This window comes from Gopherus flavomarginatus, chromosome 5 (genome assembly GCF_025201925.1).
Source record: "Gopherus flavomarginatus isolate rGopFla2 chromosome 5, rGopFla2.mat.asm, whole genome shotgun sequence".
NCBI lineage: Eukaryota > Metazoa > Chordata > Testudines > Testudinidae > Gopherus > Gopherus flavomarginatus.
The window spans coordinates 134750081-134767585 of NC_066621.1; the positions used below are offsets into that span (position 1 = coordinate 134750081).

The 17505-nt window shown below is 39.0% G+C and overlaps 1 long non-coding RNA gene across 1 annotated transcript; it reads left to right on the plus strand.

Annotated features, from left to right (window-relative positions):
- The first annotated feature begins 645 nt into the window (after window positions 1-645).
- On the plus strand, window positions 646-14834 carry LOC127051775 (uncharacterized). The gene is made up of 3 exons (XR_007774600.1): window positions 646-744; window positions 4432-4528; window positions 14637-14834. It is a non-coding gene; the product is annotated as an uncharacterized LOC127051775 (long non-coding RNA).
- The last annotated feature ends 2671 nt before the right edge of the window (window positions 14835-17505 follow it).

Sequence of the window (17505 nt, forward strand, 5' to 3'; positions counted from 1 at the left end):
ATCCCTGACAGGTTTTTGTCTAACCTGCTCTTAAAGATCTCTAATGATTGAGATTCCAGAACCTGTATAATATTGTGTATATCAAACTTATTCAGAGGAAGCAATTATTACTGCAAAGCTTTAGGTGATTATCAGAGAAATAGAAGAGTAGGATAATGCACACAAAAACCTCTAGAGAGCATTTCAGATGGTTTGGTTTTGGTTACCAAAGATCTAGGGTCAGATGGACTATATCATGCATAAATATGTGCCATCCAAAACTGTCATGGGCAACTGTAACATACGCACTAGCAGCAAGTTCCAGTTGATTCTATACAGAGGGGGACAGTACCATAAATTGCGTTGTTTTTTATTCCCTTGAGCCCAAGAGTAATCTTGTTCACCAATTACTTGAAATTAAAGTCAAGTCATTTGACACATCTGTTTGGTACCTGACCACAAACTACCTTTTAAGCAAACCAGAGTTGGATAGTTTACTTCCACAATACTCTACAGAGTTTCATTACTGCAGTCATGACAAGAAAGGAAAACTGACAGGTTATTCAGGTTCTTGAATTGCTATTTTTTTTGTCATTACTGACACTGTTATGTGATCTCAAAAGATTCAAAATAGAAGAAACTGGAAAGGCAGTTTGTTAACTGGGCCGAGGGCTCCCAGCCAATCATAACAAACACAACAAAAATGGAGCAATGCAGGTCTGAAAGTGTGACAGTGGATGTAAGAGAATATGCTGTTCTCTGCAGGTAGGCTGTTTAAACCTTGCTTCTTTTTATGTAGTTAACATACTACCTAGAAAAGAGTTACATATATGCAGATAATGCTAACCACCTAACATCTGATATCTAGGGCAGATAATTTTTGATATTTAGGGCACTTAATTTAAATTACATAATTTAATTCTTGAACTAGATTATATCTAGGTTTGGGAGTTTTTACAACTCAGACAAGCCTGTTAGACATTTTACTGGTGATCAGCTTTGTGTATATACATTATTTTCTTAACCCTTTGAGTTCATAGTCTTGGATTGCCAAGTTTTAAGATTCAGAGTACAACTCACTCTATGGATTAATTTTATGGTTAGGCAAAAGCTGTAACTGGTGACAACTATATTTTGTTACATGTTTTAATTCTACAGATGAACACATATGTATGTTTTAAAAAATAATACAAATGACTAAACAGATTTATTTTTAAAAATCCAAAATATGACTCAAAATTCATTTACATTATTATATGGTACCAAACCAACCCATTTAGTATCCACAGAGCAAGCCCAATTCTTACTTTCATCTTGTAAATGGGAGTTGACTTCACTGAAGTCAATGCTCTTAGACCAGTGTAAGAGGAGATACAGACCCAGTATCTTTTACTAGTGAAATAAGTTATTTTTTAAATTTTGTAATCTCATTCTTGTTAGCATAGTTTCCTATCAGGAAACTTTGCTGCTAACTAGCAAGTGCTTTATTTTTTAACACTGAATACAATTACCCTTTCAACCATATTCTGCATTTCATTTTTACTATAAAAGTTATTCGTTGTCCAATTTCAAGCTGAAAAAGTATAAAAGTCCATTTGACTTTGCTAAAGCAGAACTAAAAGATTTTTTGAACTAAGATTAAATTGATATATCTAGAGCTTCTGTCATTGTAATATGACATTAGGAGGATACTCAAACACTAGCTTTGACTATAAGTGTCCTACTAAAGTAGTAGTCTACTGCAGAGTGCTTTTTGATGTATCAGAGAAATGGTACTATCTTTCAAACTGTATTCATATTCTAACCTCCTATCATCAATGTAAAGTAATAGCGGGGCTAAAGCATGATCCTTTTTTCTTTTTTTTTAAAGCAGTTTTTAGAAGGGAGTGTTATGAGGGATTGCCTAGGCTTGCATAATATATTCAGGTTTAAATGAACCACCATCTAGGTTCTCCTAACTGAAAACTATGTTAATTAGAGTCTGTCCTTTTACCATTATTTTTTCTTAGTCTCCTTCCCCCTCCCTGCCTGCTGTCATTGCTTTATCTTTGCTAATGGCAGGCCAAGCAAATGACTTCCTAAAGTCGAGATACTCCCAATGGGTCCATCAGCAAATATTTCTGTATAATGTTGATGGCCAGTACCTCTGCTGTTGTGCAGTGCCTTTATAGGTCTGCTTCAGAACCCCAAATCTATGTCCTTGATGTTACCATTGCTACCATGTGGGGGCACTGCTCTAAAAGCCTTTATCCTTACTCTGTGAAAATCCTTTGTGAGGACTGGCTACTTCTCTGAGAAGCTGTTAATCACTGGAGCTCTGATATGCTAGGGATACATAGCACACCAGCATGTAATACTGCACAGCAGCATCGGGACCCATACATGGTCCATCAAAAGATATAGGTGGATGTTACAATGAATCTCCAAATGAATAGGGGGTCTAGAGGCTGAGAAATTCATGGCAGAGATAAAAGCAGCAAAGAATCCTGTGGCACCTTATAGACTAACAAGACATTTTGGAGCATGAGCTTTCGTGGGTGAATACCCACTTTGTCAGATGCATGTAGTGGAAATTTCGAGGGGCAGGTATATACATGCAGGCAAACTAGAGATAATGAGGTTAGTTCAATCAGGGAGGATGAGGCCCTGTTCTAGCAGTTGAGGTTTGAAAACCAAGGGAGGAGAAACTGGTTTTGTAGTTGGCAAACCATTCACAGTCTTTGTTTAATCCTGAGCTGATGGTGTCAAATTTGCAGATGAACTGAAGCTCAGCAGTTTCTCTTTGAAGTCTGGTCCTGAAGTTTTTTTGCTGCAGGATGGCCACCTTAAGGTCTGCTATAGTGTGGCCAGGGAGGTTGAAGTGTTCTCCTACAGGTTTTTGTATATTGCTGTATACAAAACCAGTTTCTCCTCCCTTGGTTTTCACACCTCAGCTGCTAGAACAGGGCCTCATCCTCCCTGATTGAACTAATCTCATTATCTCTAGTTTGCCTGCATATATATACCTGCCCTTGGAAATTTCCACTACATGCATCTGACGAAGTGGGTATTCACCCACGAAAGCTCATGCTCCAAAACGTCTTGTTAGTCTATAAGGTGCCACAGGATTCTTTGCTGCTTTTACAGATCCAGACTAACACGGCTACCCCTCTGATACATGGCAGAGATAGCAGAGCTGGGCTCTTATATGTTTATTATATGTTTGCATTAGAAAATATAGATGCAGCCAGAGCTCGTAATTCGAGCAAGTTAGAAAATAGACTTTCCATCCTGCTTGAAATTCTGAACTCTGAAAATTATTTTTCTCCTGAATTAGGATAAAAAGTCAAAATTTTCACAGAACAGAGATTCAAAACAATATGGAAATGGCCTTATTGAAAGAGTTTGTTTTAATAATGTTAAAACATCTTAAAATCAAAGAATCATAGGGTTAGACAGGACCACAAGGGTCATCTTGTCTAATGCCCTGCCAAGATGCAGGATTTATTGTGTCTAAACCATCCAAGACAGACGACTATCAGCCTCCTTCTGAAAATCTCCAGTAAAGAAGCTTCCAGAACACCCCCAGCTTCCAGAACCTGTTCCATTGTCCTACTGTTCTTACTTCTCATTTTGATAATGTCATGATGTCATAATATAATATAATATAATATAATATAATATAATATAATATAATATAATAATGTCAAAATGGAAAAGAGAAAATGAAATACTCTATTTTGTTTTTTAGTAATTTTGAACATTTCCCATTGACAATTTTGTCAAAATTGACATGCTCCTGCAAAACATTTTAGTTTTGATGAAGATGGCTTTTTCTGCCAGAACACTGTTCTCCTGAAAATTTTTTGAGCAATACTACTCATTATAGCATCTTTTTTATCACCATTAACACAACCATAAGCACATTCATCTTATTTAAGAAGGATTTATTGCAAATGAAAGGAGCCAGACTGGCTACCCTGGAGTCTAACACCCCCTCTCCATAAAACAACTAAAGTGTAGGTAGTAGTGGTGCAGTCTTTTAATGCTGTCCCTCTTCTCCCCATTGCACTGGTGACTGGTTCATACTCGATGAGCAAGGAGTTTAAACTGCAACTTCAGTAGATGCTTGGCCACACTGTTAGTTCCAACTCCTGCTATAAATATGCTTCCATAGTGACTATAATAATAGAGGGCGTCCATCACAAACTGTGGTTATGTTGCTCCTTAGGTATCCCAAGATTATTCACAGAAGTTTAAAAAACCAACCAGATGTTAAAGACAAAAATAAAACTATATTTTTTCTACTGCTAAGAAGTCTCAAAAGGACAATCCTAAAGACTGAGGTCTATTTTTCATCTACAGGACAGGGCACCAGCACAGGCATAACATTGATTCAACTCCAAACAGAAAGGATGACCTCTAAGAGTGAGAAAGTAAGCTCATTTTTAGGCCCACTGATTTTCTACTCAGGTTGCTGAGATGACCAACCATTCCCAGCTGCAGTGGTGGACCACTTGAGAACTGGACCTGAGATCAACACCTCATTTCACTAAGCAGCTACCAGATGGTAATGATTTTCAGACTTTACTGAATCAGTCGCAAACAAGGGAACAGCTCTGTATTCCATTACAAGTTTCCTGAGACGTTTAGCCTTTTATGTCTTCCTCTAAACACACAGATAGACCCCTTTGAAAGATTCCTTTCTTTACACAATGAATTGTAAACATTGAAAGTACTATAGTATTAAGCTCAAAGAGTGGCTGGTAATGTAACATACTGCCGATGCTCGCAGATGTTTGATCTAATACAATAGTGCTGGATGCTAATGGCTCAGTTCATATCGTTCATTGCTGTAACTCTGTCAGACCACAAACAGTATAAGACAATACAAGTAAAAATGTGACAAAAACAGTCCCTATGGACAAATTCTAAATTGATTTTTACCAATGGAAATTTGGCACTACTCTAGTGAACTTATTGGAGTTATTGGAAATGAGAGCAGAATTTTCCATTCAAGTTTACAGAGTTCCCGAGGTTTAACTGAGAGCAGAACTGGTGGTTGAACTGCCCCCATTTTTATTTTTATTTTATTTTATTTTATTTTTGGTAAACATTAAATTTGACTCTGAGTCCCATGACTATTGCAGACTGAACAATTTTTATTTACTCTGGACTTAAAGTGGCCTGAGATTTCTTCCCTCTCCCCTACCCCAATATAAGGTGGCCTCAACTTGAGCGCCCTCTTGTGAAAGGCTGCAGCGCAACTGGTGCACCTCCCTCAATTTCCCCTGTCAGATAACCCAAGGAGTCCACTACAGACCCTCTTGCCTCAATAGTATCCCTCTTTGGGGTGATTTATTACAAAGAATTGCACAAATAACCCAAAACATAAGTCTTGATACACAGTCCATTTATCACCCCAGTGCCAGTAGTCATTAAAACTCCAAACTTCTCATGCCTCGACGACTCACATACTGCACACCGTATGTGCCTCGCACCACATCTGAACTCTGTCAGTCTTCTTCTATCTCTGTGCCAAGACAACCACCTCACCCCTTCCAGCTGGAGTGCAACCCCACTCTTCCCTGCGGGAACCTTCACAGTCTCTCTGCTGGTAGATCATCAGGGGAGCACCTCTTACTCCCCCTAATCCTCTCACAGCTCCCCAGGCCCAAATCTCCAGCATGAAGATGTCAGTAGGTAAGCACCTCCAGTGATCACCTACCTTCAGCCCTCTTTGACCCTCAGCTCCAGCTCTCAGGCTTAAAGTAAAAAAAAAAGTTCCTTTGTTGCTGCTCCTCCTGCCTTCAACACCTGCCAACCCTGACTCTCTGGCTTAGAGAGGTCACCTGGCAAACCCTCTTGCTTTTTCCTTGACTTCAGTTTTTGCCCAGGAAACACTTTCTGGCTCTTTCATGGATCTCCTCTAGTCCTATGGCCTTTGGCAGCTCTCACATGCCTTCCTGACTGACCAGGCAGGGATCAAATGCCTTTTTTCTGACTGATTCTGGCAGCCCCAACTCACTGAATCAATCTCTTATGGAGTTTCTCCGTTGTCTCTCCCCTCAGATTCTCCCTGACCATTGATAGCCCAGTTAGTGCTATGCCCTCTTAATTGGCCAAACTGGGAGCACTGCCGAGCTGGACATATTTCATTTACAAGGGCCAGCCACGCTGTGACACTCCAAATTCATCCCCTCCATTACTATTTTATTACAGGGGACCAAACCAAGATCAGGAGATAGCAAAAGATACTTGTCCCCAAAAACTTATGTTGTTAATGGACAAAACAATCCAGGGATAGGAGAAAGGCAGTATTCTTATCATCCCCATACTGCAGAAAAGGAACAGATTCACAGAGAGGTGAAGAAACTTGCCCAATGAGAGACAGCAGATCAGGGACTAGAGACTATGTCTATTGACTCCCAGTCCAGTCGGAGGCCTGTTAACTGGACCACATCACCCTGAAAAGTTTATTCCAAATCATTATTTGTTATGTTGCTCTGGGTTCAAAGAAAATTCTCTTCAGAAGTTTCCAGACTCTTTTGACTATCCTTACCTGGAGAAATAGAATTAATTATAATGGAAACCAGTTTTTAGAAATCTGCTACTTTCTGGTAGATTTGCACCTTTGATATTTAAAGCATAAATGGCCAAGATTTGTGTCTATTCCAAGAACTTCTTATAATGAAAGAATTCAAAAAGAATGCAGCTCACTCTTACATAGCTGTTTTGAATTTGCATATATTTTGTCATGAAATTCAGCAGCGATGACACATCGGGAGCAAGCTTGTTGAGTAATAATACCATTTTTTAAAAAGTCACTTTCATGACTGTATTTAACTTGCACTTTAAGGGTTCAGACAAATCCAGAAAAGAGAAGAAAACTCAAAAACTGAGGATCTGATCTTCATTCAGTCCATTTTGAAGCTTCTGGTATTGCAGTGCATGGAGAACAGCATAAAGATCTCCCTCTGTTCTCAGATCACTGCAACAGGCATACTAGGATGACTTAAGGAACTCTTAATTGCAACAAAAGGTTGACCATTGGGGGAGCCCAAAGACTAAATGGAATGCTGACAAACTTTCTGTAGTGGACCACTCTCATTTTCAATCAAGCTGAATTTAATGCTGGTGGAATTTGCTGGGTCAACAACTATCTGGCCTGATACTTTCCCCATTGCAGGATATAAGACATTCCTATTGAAGTCAATAGTAATTACTCCTATCTTTCATAGAGAGACTCTTCAGACTAAATCTTTCCATTAATATACAGAATGGATACAGCATGGGGAGTGGCAGTGCCAATTGAAACTCATTTTTTTTAAATTAAAAACTTAGGTCTGAAAATAATGGGTTTCTTACTTAAGCTACCAGAACATCCTTTGGTGACTGGTATATACTATTATTGAACAGAAATAAGTGCATTATTTCATGTACCACCATATGGTACCTTTTGGTTAATGTTGACTTATTAATAATGTTGACCTCAGTGTGTGTGTGTGTTTGGGGGTGGGGGGTGGATGCCAGTGGGCCTGTTAAAATGTTAAACTTGTATTAATTACCAGGATGTCCAAAAATGTATCTCAGAGAAATATATATTTAAATAGCTTAAGAGTACATCTTTGTGCAGTTTTGATAATATAACTTGAAGAACCAGGTGAAGCTCACATCATGTTTTGCTACAAATGTAAAACTCTGTCTAGGTTTACTGAAGTCTGGATACTTGTCAAGAAAACCTTCTCCACAGGGATAAGAGTGAGATACATAAAGTATTACTTCTTGTCAAAAATATATTCTTTAGCCCTCCTGCAAAACACACAAAGTAATTATAACAAAATAAAGATAAATCACTTGCCAGATTTCATTTTTTATTTACAGGCTAAATTCTACTCTCACACTGATGCAAATCCATTATAGCGTCATTGTGTCTTAATGGATGTAAATCCAAAGTGACTGCGGGGGAGAATCTGGCCCCTTTATTTTTAAAATAGCCAAACTGAGTTTTTTCAAACTGTATATATATAAAAATATTTCTTCTGGTGGAGGGACTATATGTCTCAATTTTTTCCTGGTAACAAAGTTCCTACTGCCTAAAAACCCGTATAGTGGGGTGAATGTACCGCTATCATGAATAATACCATCAAAATACTAGCCCCAAAAGAGGTACTACAAACTGTATTTGTGGAAGAGGCAAACCCAATGCATGGTGTACATTGGTGTACAGTGGGGGTGAATGTGCCACTATCATGTATAGCACCATTCACTAGGTTTGCTTCCACCCACAAATCCCAGTTCCCACTTTGGGGCTAGTATTTTGATGATCATTTTTTACCTCTCTAGTTTTCTCTTCCCACAGTGTTTTCCTAATTCATTACAAAATGGAGATCTGAGACCAAATCACAAAGACCTTAGACAATACTGTCCAGTTGGTTAGGGACTGAAAGGAATCTCTTTCCTTGCAAATTTAAATGCTCCCAGATGAGCCTATGCCTACAAGCTCAGTCCTGCTGTTTTTCAACTAATCATCTGCAAAATTGGAAGAAAAAAAAAGACTTCTGGTAGGTGAGCCACAGCAGGGCAATTAAGATGATGCGGCAGAGGTAGACATCTGCTCCTAGACAGATACAGTTCCACTGATGCTATCTATAGTTACAATCCTTCCGAGAGATAAACAACATGCGAGAGCAATGTGCAGGAGGAAGTGCCACACTGAGAAAGTGGTGATCGGAGGCCAGGCTTGCGGCCCCTGTGGTCTGAGAATGAGAGAGAGAGAGAGAGAAAGAGGGAGGGAAGGAGAGCAGGGCATGTACCAGGCACACACAGGTGACAGAAGTCACAGGACAGACACATCTAGATGTAAATTGGAAGAGATGTGTGAGAGATGACACTTGAGGGAGGCAGAATTATAGTGAAGATGAAAAGCACAAGAAGATCAAAAGCAGGAGGGGGGGAACCCCTCTCTGAACTGTTTGCAGATAGTTACAGTTATATCAGTTTGAAATTAAGAACTTCATATGCAGAAAATTTATTTATTTGCTAAACTCAGAGGTTTGAATGGCCTTTGGGAATTTCAAAAGTCATTTTCAGACTCTTTGCCAATGCACCTTCAGCTTGTGATAGGACATAGGGTGTGGTCTAGATTAATACTCCACAGTTCAGATGGCTACTTACTCAGAATTTATTACTATTTAGGACTTCTGTTACAGTAATGCCTAGAGGTCCCAGTTGAAATCTGTCCCCACATTGTGCCAGGTGCTGTACAAACACAGAAAAGGATATGGTACCTGCCCTAAAGAGCTTACAACCCTAAGGGGTAAATTGTTCCATTTAGGCTTGAAATAGGGATAAAAGAAGCATTCTGCAATAGAAAATCAAAATGCTTCCCCTGGCTCCCCAGTTGTGCTGGGACTCAAAAGCTATTTGCTGGAAGCTACTGGGGGTTGAGGAATACTCCCTGCTCTGTAAGCAACTTGTCCAGTTGCTCCTGTGAGATACATCTGGATGGCAACCCTGGCACTCCTCCAAGCACAGGGAATGTTTAGGTCTCACACAAGGTGGATTAGAGTCCTTACTTCCTCCTACTTCCCTGCATGGCCATAAAGGTTTAGCAAGGGGACAATACAGCTCTAAGACATTATCTGGATTATCTCAGAATGTTAGGGCTGATCTCATCACAATCATATTTTCAAACCTTCCTACACTTTCTTACACAGCACCTTTGCTGCTAACATGTGCCTACCTCTCACTACCAGTTTTGTCTGCTCAGGAAAATCCTGGTGGCCTCCTTCTGATGCGTTTCCATCATCTTCAGCAGAGGTCATGGGGCTTGAGTAAGCCACAAAAGCAAGAGAACTGGGAAAAAACCAAAAAAAACCAAAACAATGCTATATCAGCCCATCTTGAACTGGAATCACAGATAAATGAGTGTGAAGTTTCATAACATAAGTTATAAACTTCCAGCCCAACTACATTGTTTTCACATTTTAGGACTAAAATATTACTTTTGTCTGACTGGAAAAAATACCGCCACCCTCTGCAAACTCCAGAGATTAATGTAGAATGAGAGTTCTGAGTGGATATAAAGTCCTCCTGCAGTTTTGTGATGTTGGCTTTTTTAACTTTAAATATCTATTGCTTGTGGAAAGTGCTTAACCAACAGCTCTGAGATTCTCTGTTTATACACAGAAAAAGTAGAGTGGGACTGAATGTTTCCAGCAAACAATTCACCAATTCTGCTTCCCTGACTCACCTTATATTCCACAGAGATAAATGAATTTAGACTCTTTTTCTCCTCATGGAACTTCACAAGCAGATTGCAGACGTCTTAGACATATTTGTTGTTCCATTATGCAAGGGAGGGGATGCAAATTTTTGTTTTTGTTTTACTCTAAAGATAGATCACAAACTGTTCACTTGGGGAGTCAAACTTTGTAGTGACTGGTCACATGGTATAATGATTTCTGGTGTTTACCTTTCATGCTGCTTCATTTCAAATCTACAATCACACATGATAGCTTAAAAATTCCTTTCCAAGAGTATTTACGCTGGTAAAACTCAATCACATTAATATTTGCAATAAGTGAACAAAAAAGAATTTAGATGTCTTGTGGAAACAGAACAACAGGAATTTCATTTTTAAATATGAGTGAATATTCAAAGCACAATTTTAGTACCATTCACCCAGCACTGACAAAGCATTGAAGTAGCAATGGTGCAAAAAAAAAAAAAAAGAGATATCTGCTACTAATATAATATCCCATTAATGCATCTCAGTTCTAATATGGAGGGATCACTTTTGGATCACCAGCATAATTCATTCTCCATGCCCACTGTGAAGGAACGGCTGAGACTGGTGACATCACCAGCTATGATATCATCAGAGGGGACAGGGCCAAGGGGGAGGGGGAGGATTAAGGAGATGGTTGGAGATTGGATCTTGGGAGAAGATGATCTGGGAATTGTGACAGGGCAGTGACAAGGAATTGGAAGTCAGAGGGTCAGACAGAAGGTCTAACTAGACTTGCCTAGAGAAGAAGGCTAACTGAGGCAGGGTTAGTAGAGCTCTGAGGAGGAAACTTGAAGAGGCTGAAGAGAGCTCAGCTTAGTGTTCCACGCCCTGGAAGCTTCACACATAAATAAATTTGTTATTTAAATAACAAATTTAGGCTTTGGAGGAGAAAGATTCCTCAGAAAAAAAGAGGGACTCCCAAAGCCATCCTACTAAGTCAGCAGCAAGGGTTTGTGCTGAGAGGTGACATCAGAAACAGGTCATGGCATGAAAATAGAATTGTAGGAGTGGAAGGGATCGCGAGAAGTCATCTAGTCCAGTCCCCTGCACTTGAGGCAGGACTCAGTATTATCTAGACCATCCCTGACAGATAATAAGAATGTATATGTAATATATGTGTGGGTAAAGTATGTACACATAAATAATTAAGAAGCTCAAGGCTGACATATAGAGTAAGACGAACCATTTGTGTGTGTATAAAACTTACTTAGGGGGAAGATTCAGGGCTCAGAACACCAAGCTGAGCTCTTTTTTGGCCTCTTCAGGTTTCCTTCTCATATTTCTACTAACTCTGCCTCAGTTAGCCCTCTTCTGCAGGCAAGTCTAGTCAAACCTCCCTGAGCATCTGATTTCTGGTTCCCTGTCACAATTCCCAGATCTTCGTCTCTCAAGATCCACTCTCCAACACCTCCTAGAGGCTCCATCCACTCTGGTGGTATCACAGCTGGTGATGTCATCAGTCTCATGATTTCTTTAATGCTTCCAGTTCCATGTTAGAGCATATAATGTATGTTGTTTGCATAATAAATATGATACTTTATTTCCACTGTCTCTAAGACTAAGCCTGATATGTGCTACTAAGTTATTTAGACACTTGACTGCCACTTCCTGAAGTGATGCCACATAATAGTTACCACATGCTAGATTGTATCTCCAGGTTTCCAGTTTCTGGGGACAAAAGATTAAAAGCTTTTAACTCCATGTCTCAAAGCGACAAGGAATGCATATTGGATAGTGGCAGCAAAGGTACCAGATAAAGAGTCACCAAATATATATGTGTACATATGTCAGCTGTTCACTGGGGAGAACAGATTGACACACCTGGTAAATCATTAACCTTTCTTCTGAGAATGCCAGAAAGGGTGTCACTATTAAAGTTTGTTGGAAAATGGAGAAAAATGTTCACAAAAATATTGTTGAATATTTTTGCAAAAATATTTTGATGAGCTCTTGTTACGATAATTATGAGTCTTTTGTGATCTCCAGGGGGATACATTCACAGAGATTGCCTCAGCAAGAAGACCACCAATTCATTTCAGATAAGATACAAAATGGCTATCAGACTATAACAACTTCTGGTCATTCCACCAGATTTCTAGTGTAACATTAATTCAAAGGCTCTGTTATTTCCCCCAACCAGCAACCCTGAGCTTTTGATTGATAACTGTGTAATAAATTGACTTCTATCCTACTCTTCTTCTAATGGAGTAGTCTAGTTTCTGAATTTTCTGAAAGGATTGGAAATTGCAGTAAAAAAATCTCTCTTTCTCTCTCTTCTTTTGTGTTTCTGATTGAAGTGAATAAAGTAGATTTAATATGATTCTATAGCTTTATAGGAACAAATAAATTTTAAAAATGGGGGTGGTTTGTATATTGGGGGAACTTTGCATTGCTTGATTCTAGCCCACCGTGCTGTTTTCTGGAAGAAGCATTTTATTATGATTGTCCTTCTTTTTCACTGCAGTCTATGCTATCACTTGAAAGAGTGCACTTCCCCCAATTCGGCTTTGCTTTGCAAGCTTTTTATCTTTTCTACCTTGCTGGAGGCATTATTAGGGCACTTCATCTTTGACCAGATGGGCAGACGAACATCTATCCTTGGGAGCCAGTGCTAGTGCTGTTCAGTAGATCAGCTCTCAAATGGTACTGAACTGTGACCTCTTCTTCTGTTCAAAGACTAAATACATAAACTCACGTTTCTATTGGTGCCAAGCCTGGGAACCTAAGTTACTCCCTAATCCCAAATCTCCCAGTCAGGAGCACAATGGGTAGCTCTCCATGCCAGCCAGCAAGCTACAAAGAATGTCTTAATTGTCTCTTCCTCAACAAATTGCTTATTGTTCGGCCTGCAGGCTGTGAGCTGTCCAAAATATTGCTTTGCTGTTAACTTCCTTTTTTTCCTTGATTTTGTTTATAAATAAGAGCTGTTTTGGTTATTTATAAATAATTTTTAAAGGGTAACAGTCACTTTTTGGTTCTTTTGCAATATACCTGTCTTCCAGAAGCCAATGGCAATTGGTGGATAAATACATGTCATGCATGTTTGAATTCTCCAGAGTGAAGGTGCTATAGAAGGGCAATGTATTATTCTAATACAGTGCAGAACACTGAATTGGTTAAATTACTCTGGAAAAAATATCAGGATGAATGGTTCTGAGTATTCCAGAGCAACAAAGAACACATGCGCTTGCTTTCCTTAAATTTTGGGCCACATCTGATGTGGCTGGGCTGTTTGTGGCATAGAAACAGAGAGAGTAAAGCAAAGGTCGATTTACACCACCTTTGGGAGTGAGATTCTGCATTCTGGGGCTGTCCAGGGACCAGCCCAGTCCCTGGGGTAAATTAAAAGAGGTTGCTCTAGCTTCATTGCCCACAGCCACCAGGAGAATTTCTGGTAGCAGTCAATAGCCAGAATTCACAATGTCAGAATCTGATCTTTTGTCTTTAGCAGGAGCTTCTGGAGGCATCATTCCTGGAACAGACATTATACGAGTGGGAGCATCAATGGAGTACAGCCACTGCTACATTCTTCAAACAGGTTTATCATAGGCATCCTCACCCTGAGTAGGGTGACCAGATGTCCTGATTTTATAGGGAAGGTCCTGATTTTGGGGTCTTTTTCTTATATAAGCATCAGGTTTTTTTACACTTGCTATCTGGTCACCCTAACCCTGAGCCAGCTCTGATGGTTACTGTGGAAGTTTCTAGTGCTTCTCTTGGAACCTACCAGTTAGGGAGCTCAGTGAGCAGAATTGTTTCTTATCTTTGTGAAAGGGCACAGAAATTGTATGGAAATACTCATGAAAGGTTGGGGCTTTGTGTCAGCTCAGCAGGGCTAATGAGTCAGTTTAATGACTTGGGTATTTCTACAACTGATCTTACTTTTTACACACTTTCATTATGATCTAAGAAAAAAGTGTAATGGTTTCTGGAGGAACATGTCATCTAAGAAGCACAAAAACCTGCTAAACACCAAAATCTATGTTAATACACTATTAAGTTGAGAATGCAAGCACAAGAGTCAAGGCTTTCAAAAGCTAACGTTTCCACATTAACTTGACACATTGCTCATCCAGCACGATATATATATTGCATTATTTTTCAGTTATTATTTAGGCTGCTACATGCATGGTTTAATATACATGTGTAGTCCATGGATCAAATGCTGTCAGTTACACTAGTGTAAATCAAGAGTGACTGCATCAAAGTGGATGAAGTGATAGTACTGTGGATTTACACCAATGTAGCTCAAAGCAGAATTTAATTTAATACGTGCAATGCCACTGAGGGTATTTCCTGACATGTGTGTGCTTAAATTCTTCACATTTTTTCTTCCAATACTATTGTATATTTCATTTAGTTTCTTTGTTGTTGTTTTCAAAAGAAAAAAGTGCCCACACTCTAACACCCCAGTGAAAGGCCATCACCGCTCAGCTACCAAACCTTCCAGCCCTCAGTCTCAATGATATAAACAGCATTTCTTTATAGGTACAGAAAATCTCTTTCCCTCAACTACATTTAAGGCCAAGTGTTCTAAGATACAACAATGTGTAATACTGAAACTCCAGCTGAATGTTGGCAAGTTGGCACTCAGACTGAATGCTGAAGTGCACATAGGTTGGGTAGAGTAGTAGTTGAAAGGGCATCTATGGCTTTGTCAATGAAGGTGCGGGTTTGTAAAGTTGGGCTTGTCGTAAATTAAATGCTTGGGGATTTGGGGCTGCAGTGGGATGGGCAGGTTTAGCTGATAGGAAGGGGCTTATGCACAGAGTTGCAATGTATTCTTCAGTACAAGCAATGTAGGACAAAAAACTTGAATATGTAGACACTGGGGACCACTACAGAGGCCGGTCAGATATAATGGGCTCCTTCAATTTTTGTGATAAATGGGAAAGAAATAGTGGTTATCTGGATTGAGATAAAATCCAAGAAGTCTTAGGTGTTAAGTTAATCATAGAATACCTTACTCAATATGGAAACTCATGTCCCTCACTTGCAGAGCTGGTATTTTAATATGATGTTCTGTCACTTAAAATAATGTCATTATATCTTAACATACTTTTAAATTTCAAGTGACTTCTCTTCATGGATGACTTTGAAAAAAAAAAACAAACATTTTAAATATTTTAAAAACAAACAGAAATATTTTAAAAAGCTCATAAGAAGGATTTTGCCTCTTTCACTCCTCCTGCATCTTCTAAAATACTCACTAATCAAAATGTCTGATTGGATTCTGTTCAAACTTTTCAAAAAAAAATCAGTCTCAGGTTGAGATGATCAGTCACGGGAAATTATGGCCTCAATGAAAATAAAGCAAATAATTGCTGAAAAATGGGGAGTTGTATCAAATGCCCATCTCAACCATGCTGGTAACTTATGGCAGAAAGAGATCTAGGGGTCATAGTGGACCACAAGCTAAATATGAGTCAACAGTGTGATACTGTTGCAAAAAAAGCAAACGTGACTCTGGGATGCATTAACAGGTGTGTTGTAAACAAGACACGAGAAGTCATTCTTCCACTCTACTCTGCACTGGTTAGGCCTCAGCTGGAGTATTGTGTCCAGTTCTGAGCACCGCATTTCAAGAAAGATGTGGAGAAATTGGAGAGGGTCCAGAGAAGAGCAACAAGAATGATTAAAGGTCTGGAGAACATGACCTATGAAGGAAGGCATAAAGAATTGGGTTTATTTAGTTTGGAAAAGAGAAGACTGAGAGGGGACATGATAGCAGTTTTCAGGTATCTAAAAGGGTGTCATCAGGAGGAGAGAGAAAACTTGTTCACCTTAGCCTCTAACGATAGAGCAAGAAGCAATGGGCTTAAACTGCAGCAAAGGAGATTTAGGTTGGACATTAGGAAAAAGTTCAGGGATAGTCTAGACAGTATCTGGTCCTGCCATGAGGGCAGGGGACTGGACTCGATGACCTCTCGAGGTCCCTTCCAGTCCTAGAGTCTATGAAACTATGAATCTATTTCTGGGGGAAGAAACCATAATTATTTCTGATTGGCTAAAGGGATCTTTGAAGATTATGAAACATTTGAATATGATACATTATAGAGAGTTGTACACAGATAAATGGATAGAGATCTAGAGATAAATGTATTAAATATGGATGCACACTAGCATGCACACCTAGCTAGCTAGATATACTATATAGATATAGATTTTCCAAGGTTGTTTGATCCCATAAGGACTTTTATACAATAAACTTCTCTTCTTTATTCTGAAATAATCTCTCTAAAGACTGATAGTGATGATACAATAGGATGGAGTTGCTGTTATTAAAAAGAAATTACTACTTTTTTGACTATGTTGCTTTTTTTTCCCAGTGGGATTCTGATTCCAGACATTCTGCAGCCTGACATCCACTGGGAAAGTGATGACACCATTAATTATTTAAGGGTGTGAAAACCACAAGAACTACTGTATATAACTAGATTGGATTGACTTTTTAACTCTTTTGTTTAATAATAGATAGAGCCTTGGATATGTGAATTGGTTGAATGCTAACCTATTAACAAAAAAAAGTATAAGGGATGAATGCTAACACTTATCATAAGTTATTCTACTTAACACATTAGCCATACAAAACAAACATAGGGAACACTCTACCTCAGTCTTATATTTTCAATGCATCATCAATATTTAATGACTACCTAAGGTCTCCATATATCTAGATAAGATATATATTTTGCTCATATGTCTTCCCAGTATTCCCCATTTTCTACATCTTCCTCAAAAAACAATGGACACATACATTCAATATCCTGTTTTGCTTTTTGACTTGCATTTTAATTTCACTAATTGTTTAGACATGAAAGTGATATTTCAGACTTCAGCAACAATGTACAAAGGGTTGGAACTTCCACACTTCATGACATTTGTACTTTTTAGCTGGACAGGAGCGGATATTTGTGGAGATTTAAAGAGATATAGTGCTTCATCCTTCCACCATTCTGTCTGATTTAACTATAAGACCGAAAAATACCTCCACCTCTTCTGAGCATTTTTCAAGACCAGGATAGGAATGGATTTTGCTAGCATTAGGATAGAGGAAACATCTGAATTCAATGCCTCATTATTAAATAATGATTTCCTGCACTCCAGCTACCTGATTCTGGTCAGTAATATTGGTGTAAATCCTGAGTAACTCCACTGACTTTGGTGGAACTCCTCTGGATTTACTGGTGACTGGGATGAGGATCAAGTCCTGGCTGTGCAAATGAAAGTGGGTTAATTTATTTGCTAAAATA